At 39.1% G+C, this 20,360-nt stretch overlaps 1 long non-coding RNA gene and 2 other non-coding genes across 4 annotated transcripts in view; all 3 read left to right on the top strand.

The window, feature by feature from the left end:
• Positions 1-11,969: 11,969 nt before the first annotated feature.
• Positions 11,970-12,086, top strand: LOC122239770. The gene has a single exon (XR_006219154.1). It is a non-coding gene; the product is annotated as a U5 spliceosomal RNA (small nuclear RNA).
• Positions 12,087-16,479: 4,393 nt separating this feature from the next.
• LOC122239771 lies at positions 16,480-16,595 on the top strand. The gene has a single exon (XR_006219155.1). It is a non-coding gene; the product is annotated as a U5 spliceosomal RNA (small nuclear RNA).
• A 1,740-nt stretch (positions 16,596-18,335) lies between these two features.
• LOC122239445 overlaps positions 18,336-20,360 on the top strand; it is a 36,926-nt gene continuing 34,901 nt past the window's right edge. For both annotated transcript variants that reach the window (XR_006218566.1, XR_006218567.1), the window contains exon 1: positions 18,336-18,424. This is a non-coding gene — a long non-coding RNA (uncharacterized LOC122239445). The remainder of the gene's footprint in view (positions 18,425-20,360) is intronic.

Below are 20,360 nucleotides of genomic sequence, written 5' to 3'. Positions count from 1 at the left end.
GCGTGCTATCCTCACAGAAGCCCTTGCTGGGGACTAGCCCGGGCGCCCTTTGACCCGCCCTTGGATTTACCTTTGTTCAAGCTTCGTGGACTGAGCCTGTTTGTCTCGCCTGGGGAATTGCTAACGACCTAGGCCTCCTGAATCGTTTCCCTCCAAAACTGGCAGCGCCATTTAACACCCAGAGCTACTACGTCTTAAAGTGCTGCACTGCTTACCCACAGCCAGATGGGGGTGAATCTGGAATTCACATCCAAGTCTGAAAACCAAAAGACCTTTCCTCGGCTTTTCAACCTCCAGAATTCACTGCATTGTCTCTGGCCTCTCCCATAAGGTGTGGCAAGATTTTCCTTTGGGGTCTTGTCAGAAAGACAGCCTGGCAAAGAAAGTAATGGGGAAAGCCAGAGGGGAAATTGACCTAACTGCAGGAGGGAAGGGACTAGATTCCCAATTCACAACCCCAATAGAGAAAACCCCAGTTTGGCCTCATGGTCACATGGAAATCTAAGCACAAGTAATTGCTAATTCCTAGACCACGAAGCCGGTCTCGGTACCATGCCCCCAACTCCCATACGCCAGCATCCTCTGAGAGAAGCGCTTCCCCTCCTTCCCTGTCCAGGATGAGCAGGACTCTGGGTTCAGGGAAGAGGTGGTCCATGACTTTGCACTGTATCTATGACTTCGGGAGGAAGAACAATACCGGACTCCCAGACACCACATGGCTTCCCAGGTCAGGCAATGAGCGCTGGCTGCTCCCAGGAGTCCATATCAAACCTCTGGTTGCTGCGAAGACCGGACTGGTCCAGACACATGGAAAAGTGTTTTAGACCCTTATGTCCTCAGACAAGACCCCTAGTACCCCCAGGACCTTATGGGACCCAGGAATTAACATGGCTGCTGAAGCTCAGGCCCAGAAAGGCAGAGCTGGCAGCAGTGGGGCAGGAGACCTGGGAACCCTCCTTCATTCTGCCTCTTCTTCACTGTGACCCCTTAGACAAGGCCAACTCCTTGGCCTCAAGGATTGTTTGTTGAATAAAAACATGAAATGTGCTTTCTGGATATGTTTTCTCACATGAAATGAAAATCATAGTAAAACACCAACATCGCAACAGGGTTTGGGAAACCCTCTGAAGATGCAATTCTCAGGGTCTGGGCATTCTACAGAGCAAGTTGATCTATCTAGTTCCATGCCATTGTGTTTGCTTCCTTTTTTTTTAAAGTTGATTTATTTTTAGTGATCTCTACCCCAATATGGGGCTCAAACTCAGGACTCTAAGATCAAGAGTCCCATGTTCTTCCAACTGACCCAGCCAGGCACCCCTGTTTATTTCCTTTTCATATTTTTTTAAAAAAAAGCTTTACTGAAATATAATCTACAGCCCACACAATTCACCCATTTAAAGTGTAAAACTCAATAGTTTTTAATATAGTCACAGATATGTATAACCATCACTGCAATCAATTTAAAACATTTTCATCACATTCAAAGGAAACCCTATGTACTTAGGGGTGTTTTTCCATTTATCTAGATCTTTAAAAAATTTTTTTTCAGCAATGTTTTGTAGTTTTGTGAATAGAAGTCTTGTGCTTCTTGGGGTGCCTGGGTGGCTCAGTCGGTTAAGCGTCCGACTTCAGCTCAGGTTATGATCTCATATTTCATGGGCTCCAGCCCTGCATCTGGCTCTGTGCCGACAGCTCAGAGCCTGGAACCTACTTCAGATTCTGTGTGTCCCTCTCTCTCTACCCCTACCCTGCTTGTGCTCTGTCTCTCTTGCTCTCAAAATAAATAAAATATTTTTAAAAACTTAGAAGTCTTTAATTTAATTAAATTTATTCCTACATATTTAATTCTTTTTCACGCCATTGTGAATGGAATCATTTCTTAATTTCATTTTTTTTTTAAGTAGACTCCATGCCCAACATGGGACTTAAACTCATCAGCCTAAGATTAAGAGTAGCATGCTCTACCAACTGAGCCAGCCAGGCGCCCCTCTTGATTTCATTTTTAGATTGTTTGTTACCAGTGTATAGAAATATAATTGCTTTTTGTATATCAATCCTGTATCCTCCAAATTTAGTGAATGTGTTCACCAGTTCTAACAGGGTTTTTTTGTACATTTTAAAGTTATCTATATATAAGATCATGTCATCTGTGAATAGAGATAATTTTCCTTCTTTCTTTCCAATGCAGATACTTTTTGTTTATTTATCTTGCCCTGACTAGAACTTCCAGTACAGTGTTGAATGGAAGTAGTGACAGCATATATCTTGTCTTGTTCTTGATCTTACCAGAAAAGCATACATGTTTTTTTTTTTTAGTATGATGTTAGCTGTGAGTTTTTCAGACCTGTCCTTTGCCAGGTTGAGGAAGTTCTATTCCTAGGTTGTTGAGTGTTTTTCTCACTGTAAGAGTGCTGAATTTTGTCAGGTACTTTTTCCACCTCTACTGGGATGATCATGTGATGTTTGTTTTTTATTCTATTGATACAGTGTATTACAGTGATTTTCAGATGGTTGAACCAACCTTGCATTTGTGGGGTTAAATCCCACATACTTATGGTGTATGATTCTTTCGATATGTTGCTGGATTTGGTTTGCTAGTATTTTATTGAGGACTCTTGCATCCATATTCATAAAAATATTGGTCTGTAGTTTTCTTGTGATGTCTCTGGTTTTGATATCAAGATAAATCTGGCCTCATAGAATGAGTTGGGAAGTAGTCACTCCTATTCTATTTTTTGGAAGATGGTGAAGAATTGGTATTAATTCTTGTTAATTAATAACTGTTTGGTAGAATTCAGCAGTAAAGCCAGATGAGCCTGGGCTTTTTTTTTGTAGGTAGTTTTTTTGTTTTGTTTTGTTTTTGAACGTTTATTTATTTACTTAGAGAGAGAGAGAGAGAGAGAGAGAGAGAGTCATAGAGAGAATCCTGACACAGGGCTGGAACCCACAAACTGTGAGATCATGACCTGAGATGAAACCAAGAGTCAGACACTTAACTGATTAACCCACCCAGGTGTCCTTGTTCTGTTTTGTTTTTACTAATTCAATCTCTTCACTTGTGATCAGCCTATTCAAAACATCTGTTATTCTTGTATCAGTTTTGATAGTCTTTAAGAATTTATCTATTTCACCTAAGTTTTCTTATTGGAATACAATTGCTCATAGTATTCCTCTATAATTGTTTTTCTTTCTGCAAGGTAAGTAGTAATGTCCTTTCATTCATTTCTGATTTTAGATTTTTTTAAAGATTTTTTTAAAGTAATCACTACAGGGGCGCCTGGGTGGCTCAGTCGGTTAAACGTCCGACTTCAGCTCAGGTCACGATCTCGCGGTCCGTGAGTTCGAGCCCCGCGTCGGGCTCTGGGCTGATGGCTCAGAGCCTGGAGCCTGCTTCGGATGCTGTGTCTCCCTCTCTCTCTGCCCCTCCCCCATTCATGCTCTGTCTCTCTCTGTCTCAAAAATAAATAAACGTTAAAAAAAAAAAAAAAAGTAATCACTACACCCAACATGGGGCTCAAACTTATGACCCCAAGATCAAGAGTCACATACTCCACCAACTGAGCCAGCCAAGTGCCCCTGATTTTTTTTTTCATTAAAAAATTGTTTTAAATCTTTTTTAGCATCTGTCTACAAAATCATAGTGTCTCTCATTTGACCTACTCTTAAAATTTTTTTTTCAATGTTTATTTATTTATGTTGAGAGAGAGAGAGAGAGAGAGAATGCGCATGTGTGCACAACCAGGGGAGGGACTGAGAGAAGGAGAGACAGCATCCCAAGCAGGCTCTGCACCATCAGCACAGGGCCTGATATGAGGCTTGAACTCACAAACCACAAACTGTGAGATCATGACCTGAACCAAAATCAAGAGTCAGATGCTTAACCAACTGAGCCACCCAGAAGCACTAAGGTGTGTTACTTTTGTTGGTGTTATCAGCCAACCAGCTTTTGGTTTCATTGTTTGCTCTATTATTTAATAGTCTGTATTTCATTAAGTTCTGCTCCAATCTTTTTTATTTCCTTCACTCTGCTTGTTTCGGTTTAGTTTGCTCTTCTTTTTTGAATGTGTTAAGGTGAAAGTTTAGTTTATTGTTTTGAGAACTTTCTTCTTTCTTAATGTAAGCATTTACACCTATAAATTTTCCTCTAAGCCCTCTTTGAGAAAATTTGTAAGTTATGAATTTATAAAATTTCCTCTAAGCACAGCACTACAGCTGCATCCCATGAGTTTTTATATGTTGTGTCTTCATTTTCATTAATCTCAAGTGTTTTATAATTTCTCTCTTGATTTCTTTTTTGACACATTGGTTATATAGGAGTGTGTCATTTAATTTCTGACTGTTTTTGAGTTTCTCAAATTTCTTTCTTTGTGGTCAGAGAACCACATTTCATTTCATTGTGGTCAGAGAACGTATTTTGCATTACTTCTATCCTTTTAAGTTATTGAGCTTTGTCTTATGGCCTACCATATGCCTATCCTGGAGAATGTTCCATGAGCACCTGAGGAAAAAAATGTATATTCTGCTGTTGTTGGGTCAAGTGTTCCATAGATGTCTATGAGGTCTCAGTGGTTTACAATATTTTCAAATCTTGTATTTTCTTATTGTGTATCTAGTTGTCCTATCTAATATTGAAAGTGGAATATTTAAGTCTCTATTATTGTGGAATTGTCCATTAATTTTTGTTAAATTTTGCTACATGTATTTTGGTGCTCTCTTATTGGTGGGTGCTATATGTTCATAATTGTTATATCTTCCTGATGGATCAGCCTCTTTAAAATTATAAAATGTCTCTCTTTATCTCTAGTAACATTTTTTGTTTTAAACTCTGTTTTGTCTGATATTAGGATAAGCATTCCAGCTTTCTTTTGTTTGCTGTTTGAATGATTAATCTTTTTCCAGCCTTTAATATCCAATCTACTTGTATCTTTGAATCTAGTGTGTCTCCTGTAGACAGCATATAGATGGATCTTGTTTGTTTCTTTGTTTGTTCTAAATCAAGTCTGACAATCTCTGCCTTTTGGTTGAATTCTTTAATACATTCACATTTAATGTTTTCATTGATATACTTAAACATATATTATACTTTTTGTTTTCTATATGTCTCGGATCTTTTATGTTCCTCTATTCATACTTTTACTGACTTGTTTTGCATTAAATGAATATTTTATGATTTAGCATTTTAAATCCTCTAGTGATTTTTTTAATGATTTTTTAAAGTAATTTGCCTAGTGATTTCTCTAGAGCTTACCATACACACCTTAACTTATCAGAATCAACTTCATATTTTTACTAACTTAATTTCTGCAATATATAGAAATTTTACTCTTATAGCTCTCTTTCCTTACCCTTTTTTGTAGTCTTATTGTTAGGCCACATCTATAAATATTACAAGCCAAACAAAATATTGTTATTTTTACTCTATATAATTTTATGTCTTTTTAAAGAGGATGAGAGAAGAAAAGAGAGTAAGTATATATTTATCACTTTTGTTATATTATCACTCTTATTTATCATTTATGGTTGTATTTATATATTCTTCTGGATTTGAGTCACCATCTGGAGACATTTCTTCTTCTTTTTTTAATTTTATTTTTTATTTTTTAAAATTTACATCCAAATTAGTTAGCATATAGTGAAACCATTTCAGGAGTAGATTCCTTAATGCCCCTTACCCATTTAGCCCATCCCCCCTCCCACAACCCCTCCAGTAACCCTCAGTTTGTTCTCCATATTTATGAGTCTCTTCTGTTTTGTCCCCCTCCCGGTTTTTATATTATTTTTGTTTCCCTTCCCTTATGTTCATCTGTTTTGTCTCTTAAAGTCCTCATATGAGTGAAGTCATATGATTTTTGTCTTTCTCTGACTGACTAATTTCACTTAGCACAATACCCTCTAGTTCCACCCATGTAGTTGCAAATGGCAAGGTTTCATTCTTTGTGATTGCCGAGTAATACTCCATTGTATATATATACCACATTTTCTTTATCCATTCATCCATCGATGGACATTTGGGCTCTTTCCATACTTTGGCTATTGTTGATAGTGCTGCTATAAACATGGGGGTGCATGTGTCCCTTTGAAACAGCACACCTGTATCCTGTGGATAAATGCCTAGTAGTGCAATTGCTGGGTCATAGGGTAGTTCTATGTTTAGTTTTTTGAGGAACCTCCATACTGTTTTCCAGAGTGACTGCACCAGCTTGCATTCCCACCAACAATACAAAAGAGATCCTTTTTCTCTGCATCCTCACCAACATCTGTTGTTGCCTGAGTTAATGTGAGCCATTCTGACAGGTGTAAGGTAGTATCTCATTGTGTTTTTGATTTGTATTTCCCTGATGATGAGTGATGTTGAGCATTTTTTTCATGTGCCGGTTGGCCATCTGGATGTCTTCCTTGGAGAAGTGTCTATTCATGTCTTTTGCCCATTTCTTCACTGGATTATTTGTTTTTTGGGTGTTGAGTTTGATAAGTTCTTTATAGATTTTGGATACTAACCCTTTATCTGATATGTCGTTTGCAAATATCTTCTCCCATTCTGTCGGTTGCCTTTTAGTTTTGCTGATTGTTTCCTTTGCTGTGCAGAAGCTTTTTATTTTGATGAGGTCCCAGTAGTTCATTTTTGCTTTTGTTTCCCTTACCTCCAGAGACGTGTTGAGTAAGAAGTTGCTGCGGGCAAGATCAAAGATGTTTTTGCCTGCTTTCACCTCGAGGATATTGATGGCTTCCTGTTTTACATTTAGGTCTTTCATCCATTTTGAGTTTATTTTTGTGTACAGTGTAAGAAAGTGGTCCAGGTTCATTCTTCTGCATGTCGCTGTCCAGTTTTCCCAGCACCACTTGCTGAAGAGACTGTCTTTATTCCATTGGATATTCTTTCCTGCTTTGTCAAAGGTTAGTTGGCCATACGTTTGTGGGTCCATTTCTGGGTTCTGTATTCTATTCCATTGATCTGAGTGTCTTCTTGTGCCAGTACCATACTGTCTTGATGATTACAGCTGTGTAGTATAGCTTGAAGTCTGGGATTGTGATGCCTCCTGCTTTGGTTTTCTTTTTCAAGATTGCTTTGGCTATTTGGGGTCTGTTCTGGGTCCATACAAATTTTAGGATTATTTGTTCTAGCTCTGTGAAGAATGCTGGTGTTACTTTGATGGGGATTGCATTGAATATGTAGATTGCTTTGGGTGGTATGGAGACATTTCTTTAGTCCAATACAGCTTTGCTCTCTCACAAACTCTATGTGCTCTTATTGGCAAATATGTTATATTTCCATTTTATAGGCCCAACAATACATCATATACATATTGTTTTACATAATTGCCTTTTAAATTAGTTAAGGGAAAGAAGGACAACAAAACTGCATGTATTCTGTCTTTTATAATTACGAGTGTTTTTTGGCTTCTTGTGTGGACTCCCATTACTATCTGAGGTCACTTACTTTCAGCCTGATGAACTTCCTTTAGTATTTCTTGTAAGGCAGGTTTGCTAGCAACAAATTCTCTCAGTTTTTGTTTATCTGCAAATTTGCCTTCATTTTTAATGTTTATTTATTAATTAATTTTTCTTTTTTTGAGAGAGAGACAGAGCATGAGGAGGGGAGCATCAAAGAAAGAGGGAGACACAGAACCTGAAGCAGGCCCCGGGCTCTGAGCTGTCAGCACAGAACCCAAAATGGGGCTCGAACTCATGGACTATAAGATCATGACCTGAGCTGAGGTTGGCTACTTAACTGACTGAGCCACCCAGGTGCCCCTGCCTTCATTTTTAAAAGATAGTTTCGTTGGATATAGGATTCTGGTTGGCAGCTTTTTTCTTTGAGCACTTTGAACATGTCATCCTACTGCCTTCTGGCCTCTATTGCTGCTGATGAGAAGTCAGCTGTTAATTTTATTTGGGTTCTGTTGTAAGTGAGGACTTATTTTTCTCTTGCTGCTTTCAAGATTTCTTCCTTGTCTTTGGCTTTTGGCATTTTTTTAAATCTTTTTTTAAATGTTTATTTATTTATTTTGAGAGAGAGAGAGAGATTGAGAGACAGACTGAGACTCTAGGGAGAGGGAGAGAGAATCCCAAGCAGGCTCCATGCTGTCAGCACAGAGTCCAGCTCAGGGCTTGAGCTCACAAACTGCAAGATTGTGACCTGAGCAAAAATCAAGAGTCAGATGCTTAAGCAACTGAGCCACCCAGGAGCCCTGGCTTTTGGTATTTTTACCATGATATGTCTATTGGTGGATCTCTTTGAATGCATCCTACACGGGATTCATTGGGCTTCCTGTATATGTAAATGATTGTTTTTCTATTATTTGGGAAGTTTTCAGCTATCATTTCTTGAAATATTTTTTCTGCTCCTTTCTCTCTTCTCTCCTTCTGGTATTCCCATCACATATACATTGATGTGTTTAATGGTGTCCCCCATTTCTCTGAGGCTCTGTAATTGTTCTTCATTGTTTTCTTCTATGTTCTTTGGATTACATAATCTCTATTGATCTATCTTCAGGTTTGCTAGCTCTTTCTTCTGTAGTTCTTCTGTAGTTTCTTCTGTAGTTAACATCTACTGTTAATCCCTGTGGTGAATTTTTTATTCCAATTTCTATACTTTTCAACTCTAGCATTTCCATTTGTTTTTATTAATTTTTATTTTTTTAATTTTAATTTTTAATTTAAAAATTTTTAATTTTTAATTTATTTTTAATTTTAAAATTAAGTTAAATTTATTTTTCATTTTAAAGAGAGAGAGAGAGAGAGAGAGAGAGCGTGCAAGTAGGGGAGAGGGGCAGAGGGGGAAAGAGAGAGAGAGAATCTCAAGCAGGCTCCACACTCAGCATGCAGCCCAACATGGGGCTCCATCCCATGACCCTGGGATCATGACCTTAGCCAAAATCAAGATCAGATGCTCAACTGATGAGCCACCCAGGTACCCCTCCATTTGTTTGTTTTGAAATAATTTTTATCCCTTTATTGGTATTCTCTATTTGATGTGACATTGTCCTCATATCTTCCTCTACTTCCTTAAACGTATTTATAATAGCTACTTTCAAGGCTTTGTCTGTTAAACTCAACATCTGGTTGCTTTCATAGGCAGTTTTTTGTTGACTGCTTTTTTCCCCAGTGTATGGGTCATACTTTCCCTTTTTCTTTGCTTGTCTCATAATTCTTTGTTGCAATGGCAAATCCAGGTTGTCATCTGTGCCTCTGACAGACCAGCTACAAACTGGAGATTCTCATGACCCCGCCTCCTCAGATTTAATTCATTTGCTAGAGTGACTCACAGAATTCAGGAAAACAGTTTACTTACTACATCACTGTTTATTATAAAAGGATATGACTCAGTAACTGTCAGATGGAAGAGATACATAGGTCAAGGTATATGGGAAGGGATGCAAAGCTTCTGAATTCTCTCTGGGTACACTGCTTTCCCTGTATCTCCATGTTTTCACCAACCTAAAGCTCTCTGAACCTCATCCTTTTTTAATTTTTATGAAGGCTTCTTTACTTAGGCAGGATTAATTAAATCATTGGCCATTGGTGATTGATTCAACCTCCAGCTTCCTCTTCTCTCTGGAGGTGATTAATATCACCATATCAATAGTGATAAGTCATGTTGATATATGTACCCTTGAAATGAGGTGGTGAAAATGGCAACATATCTATGTAGTCTTCCTCTCAAAAACACATTACCCCAGTCAAATTGTGAGAAAACCATCAGACCAGTCCCAGTAGAGGGACATTCTACAAAATATCTTACCTGTATGCCTCAAAACTATCAAGGTAATCAAAACAAGGAAAGTCCAAGAAACTTAAAGCCCAGAGGAACCTAAGAAGACATGACAACGACATATAATGCAGGATCATTAATTGTAACAAGTGGACCATACTAATAATAACATATTAGTGATGGGGCAAATGGGTGTGGGATATGCAGAACTTTCTGCAGTATCTTCCCATCTTTTCTGTAAATTTAAATTTTTTCTAAACAATAAAGTCTATTTAAAAATACATGAGTGTCAAATAGAGTTTAGGTTATGACTGCAGGGATGATTTATCATAGAAAATCTGTGAATGTAATTTTGCACATTAATAGATTAAAAGAGAAAAGTTATGATTATCTCAGTACTAACCTATACTACAAGAAAAAAAAAAAAATCACAGCAAACTAGGAATAGAATGGAACTAGCTTAATTAGAAGAGTTTCTACCAGAAACCTTTTGAGGCCCAGTACAAAATGAAAATACAGGCCCTGTTCAAAATTACTAAGACTTTCATGAAGGCAACTGTAGAGCTGGGCTTTATGAGCAAAGAGCAAGTGTATAGACTGCTTGCCCATGAAGCCCCACCTGTCTAACATCAAAGTTCGCATTTAATAGTGGTCCAATGAAAGCCATGACCAGAATGGGAAAAAGACACCCACTATCATTGCTTCGGTTCAGTGCCTCCTCTATTAGAGTTCCCAATTAAATAAAACAAGAACAAGAAATAATAAAATGTATAGATTTATGAGGGAAAAACAAAGTTGTCACTTTCAGATGATATACTTGTCTACATACAACATCCACTAGAATCTACGATCATTAGAACAAGAGTTTAAGATCACCGAATGCAAGAGCAATAAGTAAAAGTCAGTTGTGGCTCGCGGCCTCTTCTCTGCGGTCCTGTCCACCCATCCTTTGTGGAGTATTCAATAAACTTCTATCCCGTTGGAAAAAAAAAAAAGTCAATTGTGTTACTATATACCAACAATAAACAATTATAAATTCCGATTTAAGGGGCGCCTGGGTGGCTCAGTCAGTAAGCAACCAACTTCAGCTCAAGTCATGGTCTCACAGGTTCGGGAGTTTGAGCCCTGCATCAAGCTCTCTGCTGTCCAGGTGGAGCCTGCTTCAGATCTTCTGCCCACCACACCCCCCCCCCCCCGCCCCTCCCCTGCTCATGCACTCTTTCACTGTCTCAAAAATAAATAAACATTAAAAAAAAAATGCAACTTAAAAAATCTATACTAATCACAAAAGGTACAAGATATTAGGAGTAAAGTAAATCTTGGAGCACCTGGGTGGCTCAGTCGTTAAGCCTCGGTCTCTCAATCTCGGCTCAGGTCATGATCTCCAGGTTCCTGAGTTCAAGCCCCAAGTGGGCTCTGAAGGCTCTGCGCTTAGGATTCTCTCTCTCCGCCCCTCCACCACTTTTGCTTTTCCTCTCTCTCTCAACACAAATAAATAAACTTAAAAAAAAAAAAAAAAGAGTAAAGCAAATCTAACAAAATCTCTATAGTAAAATTGTAAGACTATATTGAAAGACATAAAAGTAGGTCTCACTGAAGGGGAAGATTTATAACGTTCATGACTATGACACATGATGTTACATGATATATGAACATAACCAAATAATGAAATGAGACTTTGATGCTTCCTTCCCAGTTTAAGAAAAAGGATATTGCTGACACCTTTGAAACCCTCTATGGGCCTTTCCCCAGTCACAGCCCTCGCTTCCGACAGCAGGTGAACACTACCCTGAATTTTGCATTAACCATTACTTTGCTGTCCTCAAGGCTTGCCCCCTCTCCGCAGCTATCAGAAAATTCTTTTATTTGAAAGAAATCATACGCAAAGCTCCAATTTAGGAATAGACAAAATCAGAATGTCTCCAGTTGACCAGGACGAAATTGAGACGTCAGGCAGCTGAGTCTCCGCTTTGCCCCTTAAAAGTGGCCCCAGAGCACCGATTTAAATACTTAAATTTCCGGAGTCTAAAGGGCGATTACACAGGTTCATTTGCATACCCATAATACACCGCAAACAGTATAATTGTTTACAAGTAAAATAAACTTATTCATTATCCAACTTTTCTAAGTGTGAGACTATTATTTTCAGAATTCCTTGAATAAATTTTTGCAGTGAGTAACGCTTGTGATAAGTAGCCACCCTTTGCTTACTAGGGGTTACATTTACTTGGGAAATGAGTTAGGAAACCGGTGTTGTATGCTCTGGTTTCTCTTCAGATCGTATAAATCTTTCGCCTTTTACTAAAGATTTCCGTGGAGAGGAACAATTTTGAGTTTTAAACCAATTTTTCGAAGTCCTGTAATTTACAGGACTATCAATGCGGTTTAAAGGAAAGATTTTCTAAATCCGTTATGCGTTTCCTTTTGTTATTTAGAAACATTGTTTAGCGGTTATTGTTAAGTTTAGAGCGTTTCTATAACGTTTAAAGGCTACTAGTTGTAGAGGAATCATTAACAATTGGTGGGGTGTTTTGAGTTTCAGCTATTGTCCAATTACAAGAAATGTTTGTACTTAATTCTTGGTGAAATGAAAGGGGGAAAAGCAGGTCTGAGGAGAGAGAGTAAGTATTAAATCTCTTGGGCATTTGCCTTACACTGTTTGCGTTTTACAGTCACCTAACAGTTTAGAGCATCACTACTTACAATACACAAAGTATCTGTTCTTCGCACCTATTTAACTGTATGCTGTTGTAAGTTACTTCACGAAAGCTATACATGTGATCTTTATAATGTGCACGAGGAATAAATATTTCCAAAATTCTTTTAGGAACCGTAAAAGAAGCAGCGCCCCTTTGTCGCCGGTAGAGAGGCTGCAGCAGAATGAGCAAGGAGTCCTAGAAAGTAGGTAAATTTGGGGACGAGAGCTGAGACTCTAGAGTCTTTGTCCACCTCCGCAGGAGAGTCTCTCTCCACTGCAAGATCGGTAAGCGTGAGGTGTTGCTCCTATGCTCACACTTGCCACTTGTAGCGGTGGCCCCTGGGATCCGGCCACAACAAATATGAACCAAAAATCAATAAGAACAGGTAGAGGGGTGCGGTAAGGGGGCGGCTCAGTGGGTTAAGTGTCTCTCGGTTTTGGCTCAGATCACTATCTCAGCATTTCGTGACTTTGACCCCCAGGTCAGGTTCTGTTGTTGACAGTGCAGAGCCTGCCTGGGATTCTCTCTCTCTCTCCTTCTGTGTCCCTGCTCATACTGTTTTCTCTCAAAATAAACTTAAAAAAAAAAATAAAATAACGAACAGGTAAGGATGATTTAACAATCTCTTTTTAATTTTAAAGTTTATTTGAGAGAGAGTTCATGTGGGGGGTGGGGGGGCAGAGAGAGAGGGAGAGAGAGAATCCCAAGGAGGCCCCAAGCTCATGATCTGAGCCAAAAACACTTAACTGACTGAGCCACTCAGGTGTCCCTGAATTAACAGTCTCTTAACGCAGATCTCCACTGGCAGAGATCAGAGAAAACCGTTTAATAAAAATCTCATGAATGCAGAAAAAGTATTTTATAAACTTGAATACTCATTCATTATACATATATTCATATAAACATAAATATTAATCTTAACATAGTAGAAATTGAAGGGAATCTGCCCAATCTAATGAAGAATATCAACCTAATGTTACATCACGTGTAACCTAGTGTTGTAAACTTTCCCTTTAGAGTCAGAAAGAAGGCAAGAACAAATCAAAATTTCAATTGAAAAACTACAATTAGGGCACCTGGGTGGCTCAGTCCTGTTAAGCGTCTATTGATTTCGGCTCAGGTCATGATCTCACCAGGATGAGATGGAGCCCCAGTGGAGTGCACTGACCTAAGGATTGGGATTCTGTCCCTCCCATTCTCTCTGCCCCTCCCTCACTTGAGCTCTCGCTCTTAAAAAAAAAAAAAAAAAAAAAAAAAAAAAAAAAAAAGGGTGTTGTGTGGCTCAGCTGGTTAAGTGTCTGACTTCGGCTCAGGTTATGATCTCACGGTTTGGGAGTTCGAGCCCCATGTTGGGCTCAGTGCTGACAGCTCAGAGCCTGGAGCCTGCTTTGGGTTCTGTGACTCCCTCTCTCTATGCCCCTCCCCTACTCATGATCTGTCTGTCTGTCTCTATCAAAATAAACATTAAAAGACAATAAACAATTTCTTTTCATTCACCCCCGCAATTCAACTAATGGTTTTTATGTTTTGTATTTTTTTTTCAGGTTATATCTTGTATTAAATATCAGTATAAATTATGGCCAGGAATGGAACTGCCAGCCACATCATAAACAATGACATTGTTCCAGTCCCTCAAGCTCCACATTTGCAATCAGAGATGGGTTCACACTTTGGAATCAGAAGTCCCCTGGAAACTCCGTGACTCCCTATGGAGCCTGGAATGCTAAAGGCAAAATGAACTTTGTGGCTAACTGGTGAAAGCTGCCCAGAACCCTTCCAGAATGAAGCAGGGTAAGGTCCAGAAGATGAAGGTTCCCTCAAACTTAGGAGCAGGTAAGCGCTCTGATATTCAGAATTGCTCCTTTCCTGTTCCATTAGTGCCTTAGCCCCTAGCCAAGGCCTGTGAGGGTAGCTATTACATAGGGTGAACTTTACTTGTCCGTGGATCTCTAGCTTCCCATTACATTGTAAAATATTGCAAGCTTGCAAAAAAGTATCAAAACAAATGTATGCTTAGAGGGACCTCACAAACATCCCTCTAAATGAAAGAAGCCAGTCACAAGAGGCCACAGTTTGTATGCTTCCATTTATATGAAATATCCAGAATAGGCACTTTAGAGATAGAAAGTAGATTAGTGGTTCCCAGAAGCTGGGGAACGAGGTGGGGAGGGGGGCAAATAACTGCCAATGGGTAGAGTTTCTCTTTGAGGTGACAAAAATGTTCTAAAATTAGATAGTATAGGGGCGCCTGGTTGGCTCAGTCGGTTAAGCTCCCAACTTGGGCTCAGGTCATGGTCTCGCCGTACAGGAGTTTGAGCCCCACTTTGCGCTCTGTGCTGACAGCTCAGAACCTGGAGCTTGCTTCAGATTCTGTATCTCCCACTCTCTCTGCCCCTCCCCTGCTCACACTCTGTGTGTGTGTCTCTCTCTCAAAACTAAATAAACATTAAAAAAATTTTTTAATAAAAAATAAAAAAAATACTAAAAATAAGATGGTGGTCATGATTGCATACTAAAGTCCATTCAATTATACACTTTAAATGGATGAATTGTACGTCAAGTGAATTATATCCAATAAAGCTGTTTTTAAAATGTATTAGACAAATTTAAATCAAATATATGTCCAATATGATTGACTTGTTAGCAAAAGAACCGACAAAGTGGGGGGGAAGTGCCAATTTAAAGAAGGGGTCAAAGTTGGGACGGAAAATGTTTATATAAGCAGGTAGAAAAAATAAAAAGGTGCAATTTCCTTTCTCAAGGTTGTTCAGTTACCGCAAATGCTAGAGAGGACCCTTGTACGCAGGTTGTATCCAACAACTGAGAACAGCACATTTTTGTGTGTGTGTATTTTAAGCTCCCTTTCTTTTTTTAAATATAATTTATTGTCAAACTGGGTTCCATACAACACCCAGTGCTCATCCCAACAATAGAACAGTCCATTTTAAAAGCATAGTATAAGGGTGGGGTGCCTGACTGGCCCAGTTCTGCCTCTTGATCTCTCAGTCATGAGTTCAAGCCCCACATTGCCTATAGAGATTACTTTAAAAAAAAGAAAAAAGAAAAAGGAGAATAAGAGACTTATTCTCTTAAGGAGAATAAGGAGACATGGGATCCGAAACGAGAATACAAGATTTCATCTCCCAAAGTAGTATCAGGTGGGGCAGGAAACCTGAAACTGAGCACATTAGGCTCCAATTTTAAACAGGACACTGCCAGGAATTTTTCTCAAACGGCAAAAATGCACACTGTTCAAGAGTGTGCACCTGGGAGCGCCTGGGTGGCTCAGTCGTTAAGCATCTGACTTTGGCTCCAATCATAGTCTCCTGGTTCCTGAGTTGAGCCCCACATGGGATATGCTTGAGCCCAGCTTTGGGATCCTCTCTCTCCCTCTAGTTCATTTGGGCGCTCTCTCTCTCTATCTCTCTCTCTCTGCCTCCCTCTCGCAAAAAAAAAAAAAAAAAAAAAAAAAAAAAAAAAAAGTACATACCCTGGAGGTGCACGATTAAAACAAGGACAAACAAAACACCAGGTGCTTACACAGCTTAAGAAAAAGGTCACTTTTAGAACTCTTGTATGCCCTTCCCAGCCTTACCCCTCACTCCCCATGGAGCAACCACCGCCCTGAATTTTGGGTCAATTACTTATTCTCTAATTATCTCTCTTTCCATTTAATGGCAAAGTCTTCATTCAACAAAAATAAAATTCAGGTGTACAAATAACAGAAACCCGAGTCTCTTAATCAAGACGGAGTTTGGATCCCACTCAGCCAGTACTCCGCTCGCCCCCTAAGGGTGACGCCGAGGTACCGTGTGAATACTAACCTATTTTCTGAACCAAAAGAGCAGTGACCCAATGATTTGCATACCCACAGTGCACTGCACCCGATATAAGTTTAAAGCAACAAAATTAAAAAATTCTTCCACTTGCAATATCTTAAAAATAGACCCATGCATACATATTATTATAAAAAATTTTACTAGAGCATTGTCTCTTGTCGTTAGTTAGTCACCATCAGTGTCCGAGGAGATCATTTTACCCGAGTTGCGGGTTACGAGGAGTAATCGTATACTCTGGTTTCTCTTCAGATCGTATAAATCTTTCGCCTTTTACTAAAGATTTCCGTGGAGAGGAACAATTCTGAGTTTTAAAACAATTTTTTGAGGCCTTGCACTAGCAAGGCTATATATGTCGTCTAAAAGAGTAGAATCTTCTTACTTGTGGTTTTGCACCAGTTTCAGGGTAGGTGAGAGTCTCATTCAACCCGTCTGAACTGTCTTTGGCGTGTTTCATTGCGCCTAGTTTCTGTAATTTCGTGTTTGTTTCATGTTCTTTTCAGCTTCTAGAAATAGCTCTTTTGGGTTTTGAGGCTTTTTTTTTTTTTTTTTTTTTTTTTTTTTTTTTTAAGCGCCTGTCCTTCATGTGGGTAGTTTTTTCGGGCGAAGAAAGAAGTTGGGTACGTAATTAAAAGAAAGGCCTGTGAGGATTATCGGGTTTATATTTGACCTATTAAATCTAAGCTCTTATTTCAACGTGAAGCCAATATAGGACTTTAGAAATTTTACATCATCTTTATGTTGTGTAGCTTCTTCTCCAGTTTATACGTAATTTACTTTGAGAGCGAGAAAAGTATGAGCGAGTAGAGGAGGGAACAGAATTTCAAGCAGGCTCAATGGCCGCCCAGGTGCAGGGCTTTATCCCACCAATGGTAAGATCGTGACCTGAGCATAGAACTAAGAGTCAGACGCCTAACTAATTGAGCCCGTTGCCCTTTGCAATTTTCAATTAGTACTAGCTGCTTTGCAATGAAGTGCTCAACCAGCATGTGGAACTAATGGTATTGGGCAACACAGCTCTTTATAGTATTACACTGTATGGACTAATTTATGGATCCATTCTCTCTTCACGGAGGTTTGGTTTCTTTCCTTAGATCTGGGTTGTTAAAATGATGTTACTCACAGGGACCATGTGCAAGACTTTCTTTTCTTAATGTGTGGAATGGAACCACTGGGTCAGGGCAGGTAAGTGTTAATAATTTGTTCCCCAAGTGAAGGTACCCATTTACATTTCTGCCAATGGCATTTGTGTATTTCGCATAGCTTCTCATCTTTACTGGTCTTTGGTATGCTGACTTTAATTTTTGCCCATCTAGTGGAACTAATACCCGACAGTGGTTTTTTGGCTTTTTGGGTTCTTTTGTTTTGTGTTTTGAGAGACAGCGAGCCTGAGAGAGCAGGGGAGAGCGGCAGAGGGAGAGAGAGAATCCCAAACAGGGTACGTGCTCATTCAGAGTCCTAAGATGGGGCTTGATCTCATGAACCTGGGATCATGACCTGAGCTGAAATCGTCATTCGGTCGCTCACCCTACTGAGTCAGGTGCCCCTGACAGTGGTTTTAATGTACATTTCTCTAGGTACTACTAAAGTTGAATATCTTTTCAAAGAAAAAAAAAATTTTTTTGTCATCGTGGTTTATCTTCATTGAAATGTCTATACATGCCTTTTGCCCATTTTTCCTCCTTAGATTGTGAATCTTTGTCTTATTTTGGAAGTTTTAACACCACCTTTAGACTGTAGAGTCTAAATAGTAATTCTTTGTTGGTTAACTTCTTTCAGGTAATAGCTTCCCTTTCCACTCTTCTTTTGTGTCTTGGTGAACTGTTCTTAATTTTAATGTCAGATTGATTTTTTTCTTCATTCTGATTTGTGCTTTTCAAAAGTGTTTTGTTTAATAATTTACTACCTCAAGCTATTTAGGAAACTATCTTTTCAAGTTATGTCTTTCATATTTAAGTCCTTGATTAATCTGGAACTGAATTTTTGTGCATAGTGTGAAGTATGGATCAATTTTTATCCCTCACCCCCTCCCCACTGACAGTTGTCCTGCACTATGTATTGATTGATGTCTCCTTTCCCCACTAGATCTTCTTTGACAACTTTGACATACATCGGCTCTCCTTATATGCATGGGAATGTTTCTGGGCTCTGTCTTTTTCCTAAACCAGTCGATTGAGGTATGATTGCATAGGAAAAGCTGTGTGTATTTAACGTATACAATTTGATGAGTTTGGAGGTAAGTATACATTCATGAAAACATCACCATAGTCAATGCCATAAACATTGTAGGCTCTCTATTCTGTTCCATGGGTGTAATTTGTCTTTCCTTGAGCTAATATCATACAGGAGTAACTTGGCTATCCTTTGATCTTTCAAAAATGTTTAAGGGGCCTGAGTGAGTCAGTTGAGTGTCCAACTCTTGATTTCGGCTCAGGTCATGATACTAGGGTTGTGGGATCAAGTCTTTTGTCACGCTCTCACTGAGTGTGGAGACAGCTTCGGATTCTGTCTCTCTCTCCCCCTCTCTCCCTCTCCCCTCTGCCCCTCTCCACTTCTCACACCCCCTCTCTCTTAATAATATTTTTTTCAATGTTTAAAATTGCCTTGTTGATTTCTATGAAAATTCCTGTTGGATCTGAATTAAATCTGTAAATTAATTAGGGAGAATCGAATCTTCATCTTCTACATGGTCATGATTTCTCTCTCCATATGTTTAAGTTTTTTTTTATTATCTTTCAATAAAAAATGTTAAAAATGTCTACTAAAGATTTTGCACCCTTTATTTTTTCCTTTTTCCCCCTACCCTTTGTTAATTTTTAAAGTTGCATTTCTTAATTGTACATTGCTCTTGTACATGAATGTAGTCGACTCTTGGGGCACCTGGCTGGCTCAGTTGGTAGGTAGAGCATGCAATTCTTGATTTCTGGGTCCTGAGTGAAAGCCCCATATGTGGGTGGAGTCTAAAAAAAAATGTAGTTGACTCTTGTATAGGATTTTATATCTGGCAATCTTGCTTGACTCTTGCATTAACTCTAATAAGTTGTGTGTAGATTATTTTGAGTTTTCTATTTACAAGATATATTATCTGAGTTCATTTCTTCCTTTCTACTATTTAGATATATATTTTCTTTTTAAAAAATGTTTTAAATGTTTATTTTTGAGAGAGAGAGCGCGTGTGTGTGAGCTGGGGAAGGGCAGAGAGGGAGGGAGATACAGAATCCGAAGCAGGCTCCAGGCTCTGAGCTGTCAGCACAGAGACTGATGTGGGGCTCGAACCCACGAGCCATGAGTTCATGACCTGAGCTGAAGTCAGATGCGCTAACCGACTGAGCCACCCAGGAACCCCTAGATATATATTTTCTTATTGAGCAGCCAGCATATACAATGTTTATTGTATAATGTTAAGTAGAAATGATAGTGGAACTTTAAAAAATACATATATACACACACATATACACGTATATATGTGTGTATATAGATATATATATATTTATGCCTTTTTTTTTTTTTTTTTTTTTTTTTTTTTTAGAGCAAAAGCAGGGGAGGGGTAGAGAGAGGGGGACAGAGGATCTGATGTTGGCTCTGCACTGACAGGCTGATAGCAGCAAGCCCAATATGGGGCTTGAACTCAAAACCGTGAAATCATGACCTGAGCCAAAGTTGGATGCTCAATCAACTGAGACACCCAGGTGCTCCAGAAATGATAGTGAAACTTTTTTTTGTGAGAGAGAGAGAGAGAGAGAGAGAGAGCGCGCGCAAGCAAGCGAGTGAGCTTGGGGGAGAGGGACAAAGGGGGAGAGAGAGAGAATCCTAAGCAGGCTCCACCCTCAGTGCAGAGCCCGGCTTGGGGCTGGATCCCACAACTCTGGGATCCTGAACTGAGCCAAAATCAAGAATCAGATGCTCAACCAACTGAGCCACTCAGGTGCCTCTGATTTTTCTTTGAGATTTTTAATGTGGTGAATGGCATTGAGTTATTTCCAAATGTTAAGCCAATCTTGCATCTCTAGAATAAATCTGTCTTAGCTTGGGCTGCTATGACAAAATACCATAAACTGGGTGGCTCAAACAACAGAAATTTATTTCTCACAGTTCTAAGGGACTGGAAGTCTG

The sequence above is a fragment of the Panthera tigris genome, chromosome B3 (genome assembly GCF_018350195.1).
Source record: "Panthera tigris isolate Pti1 chromosome B3, P.tigris_Pti1_mat1.1, whole genome shotgun sequence".
NCBI lineage: Eukaryota > Metazoa > Chordata > Mammalia > Carnivora > Felidae > Panthera > Panthera tigris.
Note: the sequence above shows the minus strand (reverse complement) of the source record. Positions and strands in the feature narration are given on the sequence as shown.